A 14,192-nucleotide genomic window follows, 5' to 3' on the forward strand; every position below is an offset into this window, starting at 1 on the left:
CTACTAGATCTAGCAGTACAAGTAAAAAAAATATTTCTTCCTACATTTAAAAGGTACTCATAAAATAAATTTTTATTAAAAGCTTAAACATTGTCAATCATATAACTTTGCTTTGGTCATTACAAAGCTCAGATCCAAAACTGCAACTTACATCAGCAATCATCCAGGTTTTTTGGCATTCTTTTCTATTATATATAACACTCATGCTCTACCTGGCTGTTTGGTTATTTTTTAATCCCTATCCTTATTTCCCCTTTGCCTTGATTTCCTAATCTAATTTTTTCACCAAGTATTTCAAGTACTGTTCATAATCCTTCTTGGAATTATTATAACTTTGAATGTTTCTTGGAATGAAATTTGACACGTGCTCTTTTCAGCAGCACATATACTAAAATTGGAATGATACAGAGAAGATTAGCATAGCCCCTGCACAAGGATGACATGCAAATTCATGAAGCATTACATATTTTTCACCACTACATTCTACCCAAGATGACAGAGCGAGACTCTGTATCAGAAAAAAGAAAGAAAGAAATTTGACACAGATTAATTAATTCTAAAGGTTACTATTAGACTTCTGTTTCTACTTCGGAAAGCTGCAAAGAACATCACATTCATTCTAAAAGGAGGAAAGGCCAGATAATCTATATCATCATAACTTTTTTTTAGCTAATCAGAAAGCTGAACTTGCAAGGAAACCAAATGAACTAAATTCCAGAAAAGAGCAAGATTCTCCAATGATGGACAGAATACATATGGCAAATGGAGAGAAAGGGATGGTTATAATAGAGCGAGTAACAAGAAAAACTGCTAAAAGTTTAATAAATTCCTGAACGCTAAGCACAGGCTGGCATAATAGTCTCAAATGGGTGCCCTAAACACATCATTCTTGCATCATGCTCAACTTGCAAACTCTTTATTATAGGTCTCCACATAAGCAAAACCTTTACTACCTCTCTCAAAGGTGCTCATGAGAAAAACTTGATTCACAGCAAAAGACTGAACAGAGTCCCACTTGATGGAACAGGACTGCAGGAGGTGGATCACCACAGCCAGGAACAGAACAAAGCCACACCTAATTCCCCAGGTCCTTTCTCCAATGAAGCAAAGGCCTTAGGCCACTAGAGAAAGAGAAGCAACCCTTATTCTCCCCCAGGACACTAGCAAAAATTTATTGCTGCCAAGATAAGGAGATAACAAACCTCTCAACCCCTGTGAGAAAAAGTAGGAAACCATCTTGGGCCTAAGATCCCTGATACACCAAGCAGAGGTCTGCTACCACTGGACAAGGGGCAGGAAACTCCCACCTGAGAACAACCACAAATATGAGACAAACTGGCTGCCTCATGGAGGAGAGGAAGAAACACTAAAACAGCCACATCTCTGAGGTGGTGAGCAGGATGAGCATAAATAAAGCAAGTGAGCAGGATCTGCATAAAACTGGGGCTGGATCAGGGTAACTCCCCCTACCACAATCCTAGCATCTAGTAACAAACAATAGGATTCTAGGGGGCGCGGGGGTAAATCAGCCACCACACTACAGGACTTTGGAGCCTGTGGAACACTAAAAGCGAATGACAACAACAAAACCCCAAACTAGCTCAACATTGCACACTATATCCCAAAATAAGAAGAAGTATGCCCATTTCCAAGTATAAATACTATTTACCTCAGTCTCTACTGTTAATTTAGACAATATTCAACACAATTAAAACTTAGGAGACACACAAAAAAGAAGAAAAGCTACAGTGAAGAGAAAAGCCAATTAATACAACTAGACACAGGGATGACCCAGATGCTTGAACTATATCAAGACGGGGAATTTTTTTTAATTATTATGATTGATATGTTAAAGGACTTTTGAAAAAAAGATGGACAACATACATGAACAGATGAGTAATTTCAAGAAGGACACAGAAAGTAATTTTAAAGTTAAATGCAAATGTTAGAAATAAAAAATTCAATGTCAGCTGACAGGGCCCAGCTAATAAAAGAAACAATGAACTTGAAGATACATGAAGAATACATCAATAGAAATTATCCAACTGAAACACAGGGGAAAAAAAAAGAAAAAATCATTCACTGATGTACAAAAGTTTTAAGTGGTCTAATGTACATACAACTGGAGTTGCAGAAGGAGAAAAAAGAATAACTATGACAAAAGAAATACTTGAAGAGATAATGACCTAGAATTTTCCAGAAACAATGAAGATATCAAACCACAGATCCTAGTAGTTTACAGAAATCCCAAGCAGGGTAAATATAAAACCAACCAAAAACACACATGCCCAGACACATCAAAGTCAAACAGCTCAAAGACAGCAAGAGGGAAAAAAATAAATATTACATACATACGCAAGTACAAAGATAAGAATTACAACAGACCTTGTTAGAAGCTACGCAAGCCAGAAGCAAATGACTTTAACTACTTCAAAAGAGTGAAAAGAAAAAAAAAAAAAAAACTGTCAACCTAGAACTTTATATGCAGAAAGAATAGTTTTTAAAAATGAAGGCAATATAAAGGTCACTGTCATCAATATGAACAATATTCACACCAAACTAAAAACAAATATATTTAGATATTTTTACTTAAACTCATTAAGCACAGTAAAAAGTGATTTTTGCCCTTGAGGTCAAAAAACTGAGAGGCTCAGATATTCTCTTCAACATTCAAAAGAAAGTTTATCATCTTAACTTCCTCAGTCTTTCAAAATGCTAAGAATACAGGCATGAGCCACCAAGCCCAGCCTCTCCTTTCTTAATGGTGCCTGTGATATTGGTTTGGAGTATTATTGCCACTTATAGAAGATTAAAGATGAGGGAAACATAGTCCTAATCTTCTGCCATTGCCCTACCTTTCAGAGCGTTGAAAATCTAAAAGGAGCAGCTTCTAGCTTACACATTCCACTTATTGCCAGTACCTCCAAGAACTGAAAAAAGAGGCTAATAATAAACCAGGCTTTCAGGCAATTATTTAAATCCAAAGGCCACAAATACTAAGATTTGACAAATATCTGATAATGCTGATAAGAGAGCACCCAGGATGGTTAAAGGTACTTTATATATGGTAGTGCTCTAATTATTCTAATAACATAAGCACTATTCTTATATATATATATATATATGTATATATATATATATAAAAGATCAATGCCATCACATACAGACCTTAAACTGTATTGAGAGATTTCTACTGTGGATTTCAATCTCTATGCCTTATACCTACTAACAGTAAACAGCTCATATTTAATAAACTCTTTCATAAAAATTTTATTTGACTAGCAAAATAATTTTAAATTATCTGGTCCATGCCCTTTATAAGATTAAAATCTTAAGAGTTCAAAATATTGGCCATCAACACTCAGATTAGCTCTTTTAAATCACACATTCCAATGCCTCAGCCTTAATGATTTAATAACTCTACCCAGAAATATTATGTTATTAAGTATGAAATGTCCAACTTCCTTAAGTATTAAGTTTGACAGCTGGTATCTCCAACACTTTGCTTTGACACTTCTTTTCTATGTTTATTATGAAGGTACATCTTCAGTCTTTCAAACGCACGGTATGGCTTGTGATCACCTTTCAAATTTTTTTTTAGAGCAATTTTTGTGAAACCAAGGATGAGTCAAAATTCAAGTTATTTTCGAATACAAGTTCTGTCATGGAACCAATACGGTGCAGACAGCTTGAAAAATCAATGAAATGTTTGGGAAGGATGTGGCTAATGAAGGCATAGTACATCGCTAGGTTGAGAAATTCTAGTCTAGTGATCTTAACCTTGAAAATGAGCCACCGTAAGCAATCTGACACCAACGTGGCAGATAATAAGCTGAAAGCAGTAGGGGAAATGAATCCATCTCAACCTATGAGTGAATTAGCAGCAAGGTTTGATGGCATTATTCCAACAATATTGGACCATTTGAAACAAATTGGCAAGGTAAAGAAGCTGGATAGATGGGTATCACATGAATTAAATGAGCATCAAAAGAGATACTGTCTCGAAGCTTGCCTTTCTGTGCTATCATGACATAAGGCAAACCAATTCTACACCATATTGTTACCTGTGATGAAAAACTGATTCTTTCTGAAAATCACAAGTGTGCAACACAATGTATCCAACACAATGTATCCAACACAAGTATCCAACACAATGGTTGCATAAAGTGCCAAAACACAGTCCAAGTGCTCACTTTCACAGCACATATAGTAAAATTGGAACATACAGAGAAGATTAGCACGGCCCAAAAAAAATAAAAAAAAAAAAAAAGAAAGAAACATAGTCCAAAACCAAATATTCATGCAAAAAAGCTAATGGTGTCTGTTTGGTGGTCCAGCACTGGTATTATCCACTACAGCTTCATGAAACCCAGTCAGCTGATGACAGCAACTGACTACCGTTTCTTCCAGGCTTTGGACCACTTCTTGTAAGGAAAAATATCCAATTCTCAGCAAGCTATGGAAAACGCCTTTCACAATTTCATCACCAATGGCTGCCCAGGTTTCTTCACTGCTGACATAAACAAACCACCATTAAGATGGCAAAACTGTATCAATAGTTTAGGTGCATACTTTGATTAATTGTACTGCTTCTTGTTTGAGGTATAATAAACTAAACTTTTGATTTGAAATCAGACATTTGATATTTAATGACCTAATACTAAAACACTGGAAGTTCACAAAATACCTCACAGGCTGAAAAAATACACACATCAATTGAGACTTAATAATTTTACTGATGTCTTCAGCCAAAATAAAAATACAAAGATTTAGAAAACTCAAATACATATGCAGGAAATATAGAAAAAAATACATTGGGCTAAAATATCCAAAATTCAGGATAATAGCTCTGGCAAAGGAGAAAAGCAAGTAATGAGGAGAGTAGATGCAGGGGACTTTAGCTATACTGATAATATTTTGTTTGTGAAGCTAGCTGATGAATACATGGGTTCACTATATTACAGTGGTTTTTTTTAATCTGCAGTATTTTATTTATTTATTTTTTTTTTTTTTGAGACAGAGTCTCACTTTGTTGCCCAGGCTAGAGTGAGTGCCCTGGCATCAGCCTAGCTCACAGCAACCTCAATCTCCTGGGCTCAAGCGATCCTATTGCCTCAGCCTCCTGAGTAGCTGGGACTACAGGCATGTGCCACCATGCCCAGCTAACTTTTGTATATATATTTTTAGTTGGTCAATTAACTTCTTCCTATTTTTAGTAGAGGCGGGGTCTCGCTCAGGCTGGTTTCAAACTCCTGACTTCGAGCAATCTGCCCGCCTCAGCCTCCCAGAGTGCTAGGATTACAAGCGTGAGCCACCACACCCAGCCTGCGGTATTTTAAAATACATATTTTAAAGTTTTCAATCCAGATGTGCCACTCTGTATATCTCACTAAACACACAGGTAAATTTTATATAAAATATAATCATCATGCTACTGTTACAGATTCTAAAGAGAAATATGTTCCACCACATACATGAAACTTACACAGTAACTATTCATGACAAGCAGATGCCTTTTGTAACAGAAGACAGTATAACTTATTTTCATCATCTATACAATGAGATCAATATCATTTACCTAGCTAAAGAAGTATGATGCAAATTCAATGAGGTCAAAAATGAACACTCCACATAGAATATTTCTATATGATTACTGGTAATAGCTGAAGTATAAAAAATGCCAAAATATGACATTGTGTGTCAGTATTTACTAACTCTAGAGTCTTCACATGTGGATTTATCCTAACGGTATGGAATAAGCTTCTAATTTGTAGAATAAGCTTGGGAATAGATACATGTATAACTAATATGGGTGACATAACACACTCAGGTCCCAGACATGTAAAAAATCATGCCAAAAATCATCCCAGGCAGTGTTTAAACCTCCTCTCAGTACAAAGACTTGTAATAAGCCTTTATTTATTACCATCTACTTTGTGTCTAGCATTAATAGAGCCTTAGGGAAATAGAAACAAAGAACATAGTTCTTGCCCAGGCACAGTGGCACATGCCTATAATCATAACACTTTGGTAGGCCAAGGCAAGAGGATCCCTTGAGCTCAGGAGTTCAAGATCGGCCTGAGCAAGAGCAAGAGCAAGACCCTGTCTCTACAAAAAATAGAAAAAATCAGGCCGGATGTGGTAGCTCACGCCTGATATCCTAGCATTCTGGGAGGCAGAGGCAGGACGATTGCTTAAGCTTAGGAGTTCGAGACCAGCCTATGCAAGAGCGAGACTCCCGGCCGGCAGCGGCAGATCACGCCTGTAATCCTAGCACTCTAGGAGGCCGAGGTGAGTGGATTGCTCGAGGTCAGGAGTTCGAAACGAGCCTGAGTGAGACCCTCCATCTCTACTGAAAATAGAAAGAAATTAATTGAGCGACTAAAAATATATATACAAAAAATTAGCCAGGCATGCATGCCTATATTCCCAGCTACTCAGGAGGCTAAGGCAGAAGGATCGCTAGAGCCCAGGAGATTGAGGTTGCTGTGAGCTAGGCTGACGCCACGGCACTCTAGCCTGGGCAACAAAGTGAGATTCTGTCTCAAAAAAAAAAACAAGGCCGGGCGCGGTGGCTCAAGCCTGTAATCCTAGCTCTCTGGGAGGCCGAGGCGGGCGGATTGCTCGAGGTCAGGAGTTCGAGACCAGCCTGAGCAAGAGCGAGACCCCGTCTCTACTATAAATAGAAATTAATTGGCCAACTAATATAGAAAAAAAAAAAAATTAGCCGGGCATGGTGGCACATGCCTGTAGTCCCAGCTACCCGGGAGGCTGAGGCAGGAGGATTGCTTGAGCCCAGGAGTTTGAGGTTGCTGTGAGCTAGGCTGACGCCACGGCACTCACTCTAGCCTGGGCAACAAAGTGAGACTCTGTCTCAAAAAAAAAAAAAAAACAAGAGCAAGACTCCGTCTCTAATATAAATAGAAAGAAATTAGCCAAACAACTAAAAATAGAGTTTGAAACCAGCCTGAGCAAGATCTTGCAAGACCCTATCTCTACTATAAATAGAAAGAAATTAATTGGCCAACTAATATATATAGAAAAAAAATTAGCCAGGCATGGTGGCGCATGTCTGTAATCCCAGCTAGGTGGGTGGGAGGCTGAGGCAGGAGGATCGCCTGAGCCCAGGAGACTGAGGTTGCTGTGAGCTAGGCTGATGCCTCGGCACTCTAGCCAGGGCAACAGAGTGAGACTCTGTCTAAAAAAATAAAATTAAAAAAAAACCCACCACCACAACAAACAGTTCTTGCTGTAAGTAGAGAGTTTAATTTTTTAAAAAATAGATAAATAAAATCACAATACAGTACCCAAGTGCCTAAACAAAGGTAGCCACAGCTATTAGTAGAGCAACTAACCCAGGTGGGAAGAGGTAGGCAGCATCACCATACTGATAGGTATTCTCTACCATCTATCTAGCTCTGCTTCTTCATCTTTTCCCTTGTCTTCAATTCTGTTAATTCTTATCCTCTCTGAAAGCAAATAGGAAAGCAGTGTTTAATATACTAGAGAACAACACTGTTGAATAAGTAGCCTATAGTCAAATAGGGCTACTGAACACTTGAGCCCAGGAGTTTGAGGTTGCTGTAAGCTAGGCTGACGCCACAGCACTCTAGCTAAGGCAACAGTCAATCAATCAATCAATAAAAGCTAAAGAAATATAACTAAATCCAAATTTAATTTTTTTAAAAAGGAAACAGTAAAGACCTATGTTTTCAGAATTCTAATAACCTGGGGCACAGGTTTACGGTTTAACAATGACGTTCATTAACCCAATAAATTAAAACCACAAAATTCTACTTTCCTGGATTAATATGCAGTAAAATTGTTCCTCCTCCTATTATACTGAATTACACTAGAAATAGCCCAGTGCGCCACAGGTTATCTTAATCAAACCACAACATCAAAGCCTAAGCTCTTTTTCTAAGAATTCCAGAGGAATAAACTTTAAAACATCCTGAAAACAACATGTTTACTGATTAGTGCAATCCACTTACATTACCTGTGTTTCTTTAAAGAATCTGTCCCCTGGGGCTAAAAGTCTAAAAGAGAACCTCTTACTCTTCAATGTCTAAGAGAAGCCATAAAAGTTAACTCATAAGGTACATAAATCACACTGACCCAAGTACTTCAAGAGTGACCTATCATTCTCCAAGGTCTATATGAAAGGAAAGTAAAATTAAAAAAAATATATAAAAAAAAAAAAAAAAAAAAAAAAAAGAGTGACCTTAAGGGCCGGGCGTGGTGGCTCACACCTGTAATCCTAGCTCTCTGGGAGGCCGAGGCAGGTGGATCCTTTGAGTTCAGGAGTTCGAAACCAACCTGAGCAAGAGCGAGACCCTGTCTCTACTATAAATAGAAAGAAATTAATTGGCCAACTAATATACATAGAAAAAATTAGCCAGGCATGGTGGTGCATGCCTGTAGTCCCAGCTACTCGGGAGGCTGAGGCAGAAGGATCGCTTGAGCCCAGGAGATTGAGGTTGCTGTGAGCTAGGCTGACGCCACAGCACTCACTCTAGCCTGGGCAACAAAGTGAGACTCTGTCTCCAAAAAAAAAAAGAGTGACCTTAAGGAAAATGAGGACCAGAGTAAGAACAAAAAACACGCAAGTTCACTACAACCAAAAAAGAATTCCTAAAGTCCTTCTTCTCCAAACCAAGGAGGTTTACAAGGCTAAAAGCTTCTGAAAAGATGAACCAAAGAGACTATGAACTGATTTTAATATCAAGGCCAGTAAGAACTAAGTATTCCCTCATCCCTTTAAGAACCTAGATAAAGGTCAGGCCTAAACATGCTATGGAGAACTATCACTCATCTACTCAATATTCATATGTATGTAAAAGTCTCAAAGCCTTGGAAACTGGAACCTCAAAATTTATGTAATCTATTATCAATAAGTCACACAACCAAAGTAGTCTTGCCAGTACTTTTTAAAACAAAATTTTATTTCAGGGCTAGACATGGCCTTAGGAAAAAAACAGAAAATTACAGTGTTGACCTCAAATATTTGAAAATAATGGCTGCTATATAGCTTGAATGTCCTCTCCTACACTCATGCTAAAATTCAACTGCCAGCCAGGCGCTATGGCCCACGCCTGAAATCCTAGTACTTTGGGAGGTCAAGGCAGGAGAATCACTTGAGGCCAGGGAGTTTAAAACCAACCTGGGCAACATAATGAGACCCCCATCTCTACAAAAACTTGTTTAAAAATTAGTCAGGGGTGTAAGGGTGCATGCCTATAGACCTAGCCTGTAGTCCTAGCTACTCAGGAGGCTGAGGCAGGAGGAACCTTGAACCTGGGAGTTTGAGGCTGAAGTGAGCTATGATCACACCACCGTACTCTATACTGAGCATAGATAGATAGACAGACAGACAGACAATCCTGGTCTGGAATGCCCCCTGATTCTGGAGGTACCTGAATAGCCTAAATTCATACTTTTTCTCTAATTGTTCTGAGAGAAGAAAGGTGGGGAAAAAAGTGTTTAAAATTTCCTCCAATCACAATAATAAGCAATTCAATTAAAGGAAAAGAGTTCATCTGCATGACTGTCTCTAATATCAATTATATTTACATTTTTTCTGATAATTCTTTTTTGCTAAGATTTGTTTGGTTACCAATATCAGAATGAAAACTAGGGCCAAGCACGGTGACTAATGCCTGTAATCCCAGCACTCTGGGAGGCCACAGCAGGAGGATCGCTCAAGGTTAGGAGTTCAAAATCAGCCTGAGCAAAAGCAAGACCCCGTCTCTACTATAAATAGAAAGAAATTAATTGGCCAACTAAAAATATATAGAAAAAATTAGCCGGGCATGGTGGTGCATGCCTGTAGTCCCAGCTACCCAGGAGGCTGAGGCAGGAGGATCACTTGAGCCCAGGAGTTTGAGGTTGCTGTGAGCTAGGCTGACGACATGGCACTCTAGCCTGGGCAACAGAGTGAGACTCTGTCTCAAAAAAAAAGTGAAAACTAAAGTAGAAATGTTAAAAAATTAACTATGAATTTATAGAATGTACAAAATAATTTTAAATTCTTATTATGACTTCCCTATGGGTAAAGGCAAATTCAATATAATAAATCCTAAAATTTTTCAAAACAGGAAAGACAAATATGTATTTTTTTGACATTAGCTAATATAGCTTGAGGTACTCTCAGCCTCAAATTCTTAGGCAAATATTGAGTTTTGTTTTTCTTTTCTTTTTTTGTGACAGGGTCTTACTATTGCCCAGGCTGATCTCCATCTCCTGGCCTCAAACAACTCTCTCACCCTAGCCTCCCAAAGAGGCATGAGCCACATGCTTGGTCCATATACCTGATTTCATATATCAAAAGCTTTTAAATTTTATATAAGAAAGCAAAACATACCAAAACTAAAGTTGAACATTCTTTCAATTAAATATGCCAAATGAAATGAGAAATTTTCTGAAGATACAAAAGGGAAACAAATTAATAGTCTACACCATAAAAATTATTAAAAATTTCATTTTCCTACATATATTTTTATCTTCCATCATGTTAATTTCTAAAATTCATTTCCATATTTGTATCTAATTAAAGACATGTTAAATAATGGAAAACTGTATTTTAAAAATACGAAAATAATTGGAAAAATTAGCCACCTGTTGTGGTGTATTCCTGTAGTCCCAGCTACTCCGTAGCTACTGGGGGACAGGAAGTTGCTGAGGAAGGAGGATCCCTTCCTTGAGCCCAGGAGTTTGAGGTTGCTGTGAGCTATGATGAGGCCACAGCACTCTACTCAGGGCAACAGAGTGAGACTTTGTCTCAAAAAAAAAAACAACAAAAACAACCCAGCTTTTTCTTTTTTAAATCAAACCAGAAGCAAAACAGTAATTTTACAGTAATAAACTTGGGGTGGGGGAAGCAAATAGCTGAAAAATCTGCTGTGAAAATTTATCCTACATTTATTTCAACTATTTCTTGAATTTATCACTAGAGATTTTAACTTTCTTCAACATGTATCTAAACGTATCTAATAAAGACTTTACTGGTAAATTAATGAGGATCATAGAGTTAAATAAAATATACTATTAAAATACAATTCTGTTACTTGGGTTATGACTCAATTATACTATTTAAAGTTCTTTTACATGTGGTGTGTAGGCTGGTATAAAGAAGTATTTAGCCTAGACTGTATCTCAAGAAAGCTACTTCATTCACAATTTTCCTTCCCAACAGCTAGCAAATATACAACAGGTTTGTTTTAATCAACTGATGTTTAACTGCTTCATGAAAGTATGTGCACAAAAAGATAAAAGCTAATTCAAAAAGAAGCTGTTCATCTTAACAGGTATATTTGTCTTAAAGCTCCAGAGTATATACAGTGGAGCAAAGAACTATACACACAGTAGGTATTCAAACAACTTAATTTTAAAACATAGATTGCCATTGATTAAGCACTCATTATGTGCCCATCATTCTGCTGGGCACATCCTTATTAACACCCTATATGCTGGCCAGGCGAGGTGGCTCATGCCTATAATCCTAGCACTCTGGGAGGCCGAGGAGGGTGGATTGCTCGAGGTCAGGAGTTCAAACCAGCCTGAGCAAGAGTGAGACCCCGTCTCTACTATAAATAGAAAGAAATTAATTGGCCAACTAATATATATAGAAAAAATTAGCCGGGCATGGTGGCGCATGCCTGTAGTCCCAGCTACTCAGGAGGCTGAGGCAGCAGGATTGCTTGAGCCCAGGAGTTTGAGGTTGCTGTGAGCTAGGCTGGCGCCATGGCACTCACTCTAGCCTGGGCAACAAAGAGAAACTCTGTCTCAAAAAAAAAAAACAAACCCTATATGCTAAAGGCTGCTAATTGCTTCCCAATTTCTGCTTCTACCCTCTTTCCTTGATAAAAGTAAAAGTGGTATACAAATCTTCTGGCAAGTGCTCTTTAGGGGAGAAGGCATCTTTTTGTCCTCCTCCTTCTCATTCCTGCTAACTAAAATGCAAACTTACAAGCTAGAGGTAAAGCAGCCCTCTTGGGGTATGCTCGAAGGACAAAAGCTAGGATCCCTGACACCTCTGAGTGCCACAATGGCTCGAGTAACAGGCTAGTTAGTGGAAAATATCAGATGAAAATCAAGGGGTCTCTCCATTATACACTAAAGAATGTGTTAATACATTCAATTCTGTAACACCTAAGTTTTTAAAATATTAGGCAGGATTACAGTATTTCTAATAATCTTTAGTAACAACATACTCCTTAGAAGCCAGGACTATGTCTTAGTCATTTACACAAGGTCCTACAAACAATAAACTTTTCTGAATTAAAAAAATTTGAATCAAACCAGGCACAGTGGCAAAAGTCTGTAATCACAGCTACATAGGAGGCTGAGGCAGGTGGATCCTTTGAGCCTAGGTGTTCAAGACCAGCCTGGGCAACACAGTGAGACCCTATCTCAAAAAAAAAAAAAAAAAAAAAGAAAAAAAAGAAAGAAAGAGCAGAGGAGAGCTAGGTTCAGTGGCTCAAGCCTGTAATCATTCCTAGCACTTTCGGAGGCCAAGACAGAAGAACTGCTTGATGCCAGGAGTTTGAGATTAGTCTGAACAAGAAGAACAAGATCCAAGCTCTACAAAAAAAATAGAGAGAACAAGATCCAAGCTCTACAAAAAATTGGTAGGGTGTGGTGGTACACATCTGTAGTTCCAGTTACTCAGGAGGCTGAGGCAGGAGGATCACTTGAGCCCAGGAGTTTGAGGTTGCAGTGACCTATCATGATGCCACTGCACTCTAACCTGGGCAACACAAGACCCTGTCTCAGAAAACAAAAAGCAAGTAAGTTCCTGTCATAATGGGAAAGAAAATAGCTAAAAGCTATCAGTGCTTGTTGATTTGTTAGTTTGACTAGATAACAGGTAATAAAATATTCCAAGTTCTAATAGTACCATGCAAAGCTTAAAGATATTTCCCCCACTTTGTTATAAAAAGGATGTAAAAAGCCAGGCGCGGTGGCTCACGCCTGTAATCCTAGCACTCTGGGAGGCTGAGGCGGGCGGATTGCTTGAGGTCAGGAGTTTGAAACCAGCCTGAGCAAGAGCGAGACCCCATCTCTACTATAAATAGAAAGAAATTAATTGGCCAACTAATATATATATAAAATTAGCCGGGCATGGTGGTGCATGCCTGTAGTCCCAGCTACTCGGGAGGCTGAGGCAGCAGGATTGCTTGAGTCCAGGAGTTTGAGGTTGCTGTGAGCTAGGCTGACGCCACGGCACTCACTCTAGCCTGGGCAACAAGCGAGACTCTGTCTCAAAAAAAAAAAAAAAAAGGATGTATAAAGTAGCTAATTAGAATACATTAAATAAAACAAAATAATATAAAGTAAAATTTAAAAAAACAATAAAAATATAAATGGAACCAGTAATCAAACCATTTAAAATTTATAATAGCTAATACTTGATGTCCATAACCTTTGGCCTATTTCAACTTTGAACATATTTCTCTCCTTCCTATCTTTTGATCTACTTATATAATTTATCCCCAGAAATACCTATTCAAATATAAAAAGGATTTGAATAAAAATGTTTAGTGCAGCATAGTTCATAATAGAAGACACCAGAAATAACCCAAATAGAATAAATTGATTTAAAGTAAGTTAAGGAGTATTCATCATAAGGAATTCTAATCATTTCAAAAACATGGCATAGATCTTTATTACTGTCAGCAAACTGTCACTAAGAAAATTATATTAAGAAAAAAATACTATAAAACAGAACATAAAATATAATTCAATTTTAGTTAAAATTAAAAATGTTAAAGTAGAAATAGAAAATACCCTGTAGAAAGACTAGTTAACTGAGGAGTGAAACTACAGAGAATTCCACTTACTAATGCATTTCTGTAGTGTACAGTAAGATACATTTTTTTAGCCACAAACTATATAAGTCATTATAACATTTATTAAACATACAAGATGGGCCAGGCATGGTAACTCATGCCTGTAACCCTAGCACTTTGGGGAGGCTGAGACAAGAGGATCGATTGAGCCCAGGAGTTCGAGACAAACCTAAGCAAGAGTGAGATCCTGTCTCTACTAAAAATATAAAAAAAACTAGCCAGGTGTGATGGTGCATGCCTGTGGTCCCAGCTACTTGGGAGGCTGAGGCAGTAGGATCGCTTGAGCCTGAAGTTTGAGGCTGCAGTGAGGTATGATGATGACACTGCACTCCAGTCTAGGAA

At 38.0% G+C, this 14,192-nt stretch overlaps 1 protein-coding gene, 1 non-coding gene and 1 pseudogene across 24 annotated transcripts in view; 2 read left to right on the plus strand and 1 right to left on the minus strand.

Annotated features, from left to right (window-relative positions):
* EIF4G3 (eukaryotic translation initiation factor 4 gamma 3) overlaps window positions 1–14,192 on the minus strand; it is a 352,113-nt gene that overhangs the window by 283,360 nt on the left and 54,561 nt on the right. The gene's annotated exons all lie outside the window — the stretch shown is intronic.
* On the plus strand, window positions 365–471 carry LOC142869691 (U6 spliceosomal RNA). The gene has a single exon (XR_012918265.1). It is a non-coding gene; the product is annotated as a U6 spliceosomal RNA (small nuclear RNA).
* On the plus strand, window positions 4,186–4,246 carry LOC142869788 (uncharacterized; annotated as a pseudogene).

The sequence above is a fragment of the Microcebus murinus genome, chromosome 2, assembly GCF_040939455.1.
Source record: "Microcebus murinus isolate Inina chromosome 2, M.murinus_Inina_mat1.0, whole genome shotgun sequence".
NCBI lineage: Eukaryota > Metazoa > Chordata > Mammalia > Primates > Cheirogaleidae > Microcebus > Microcebus murinus.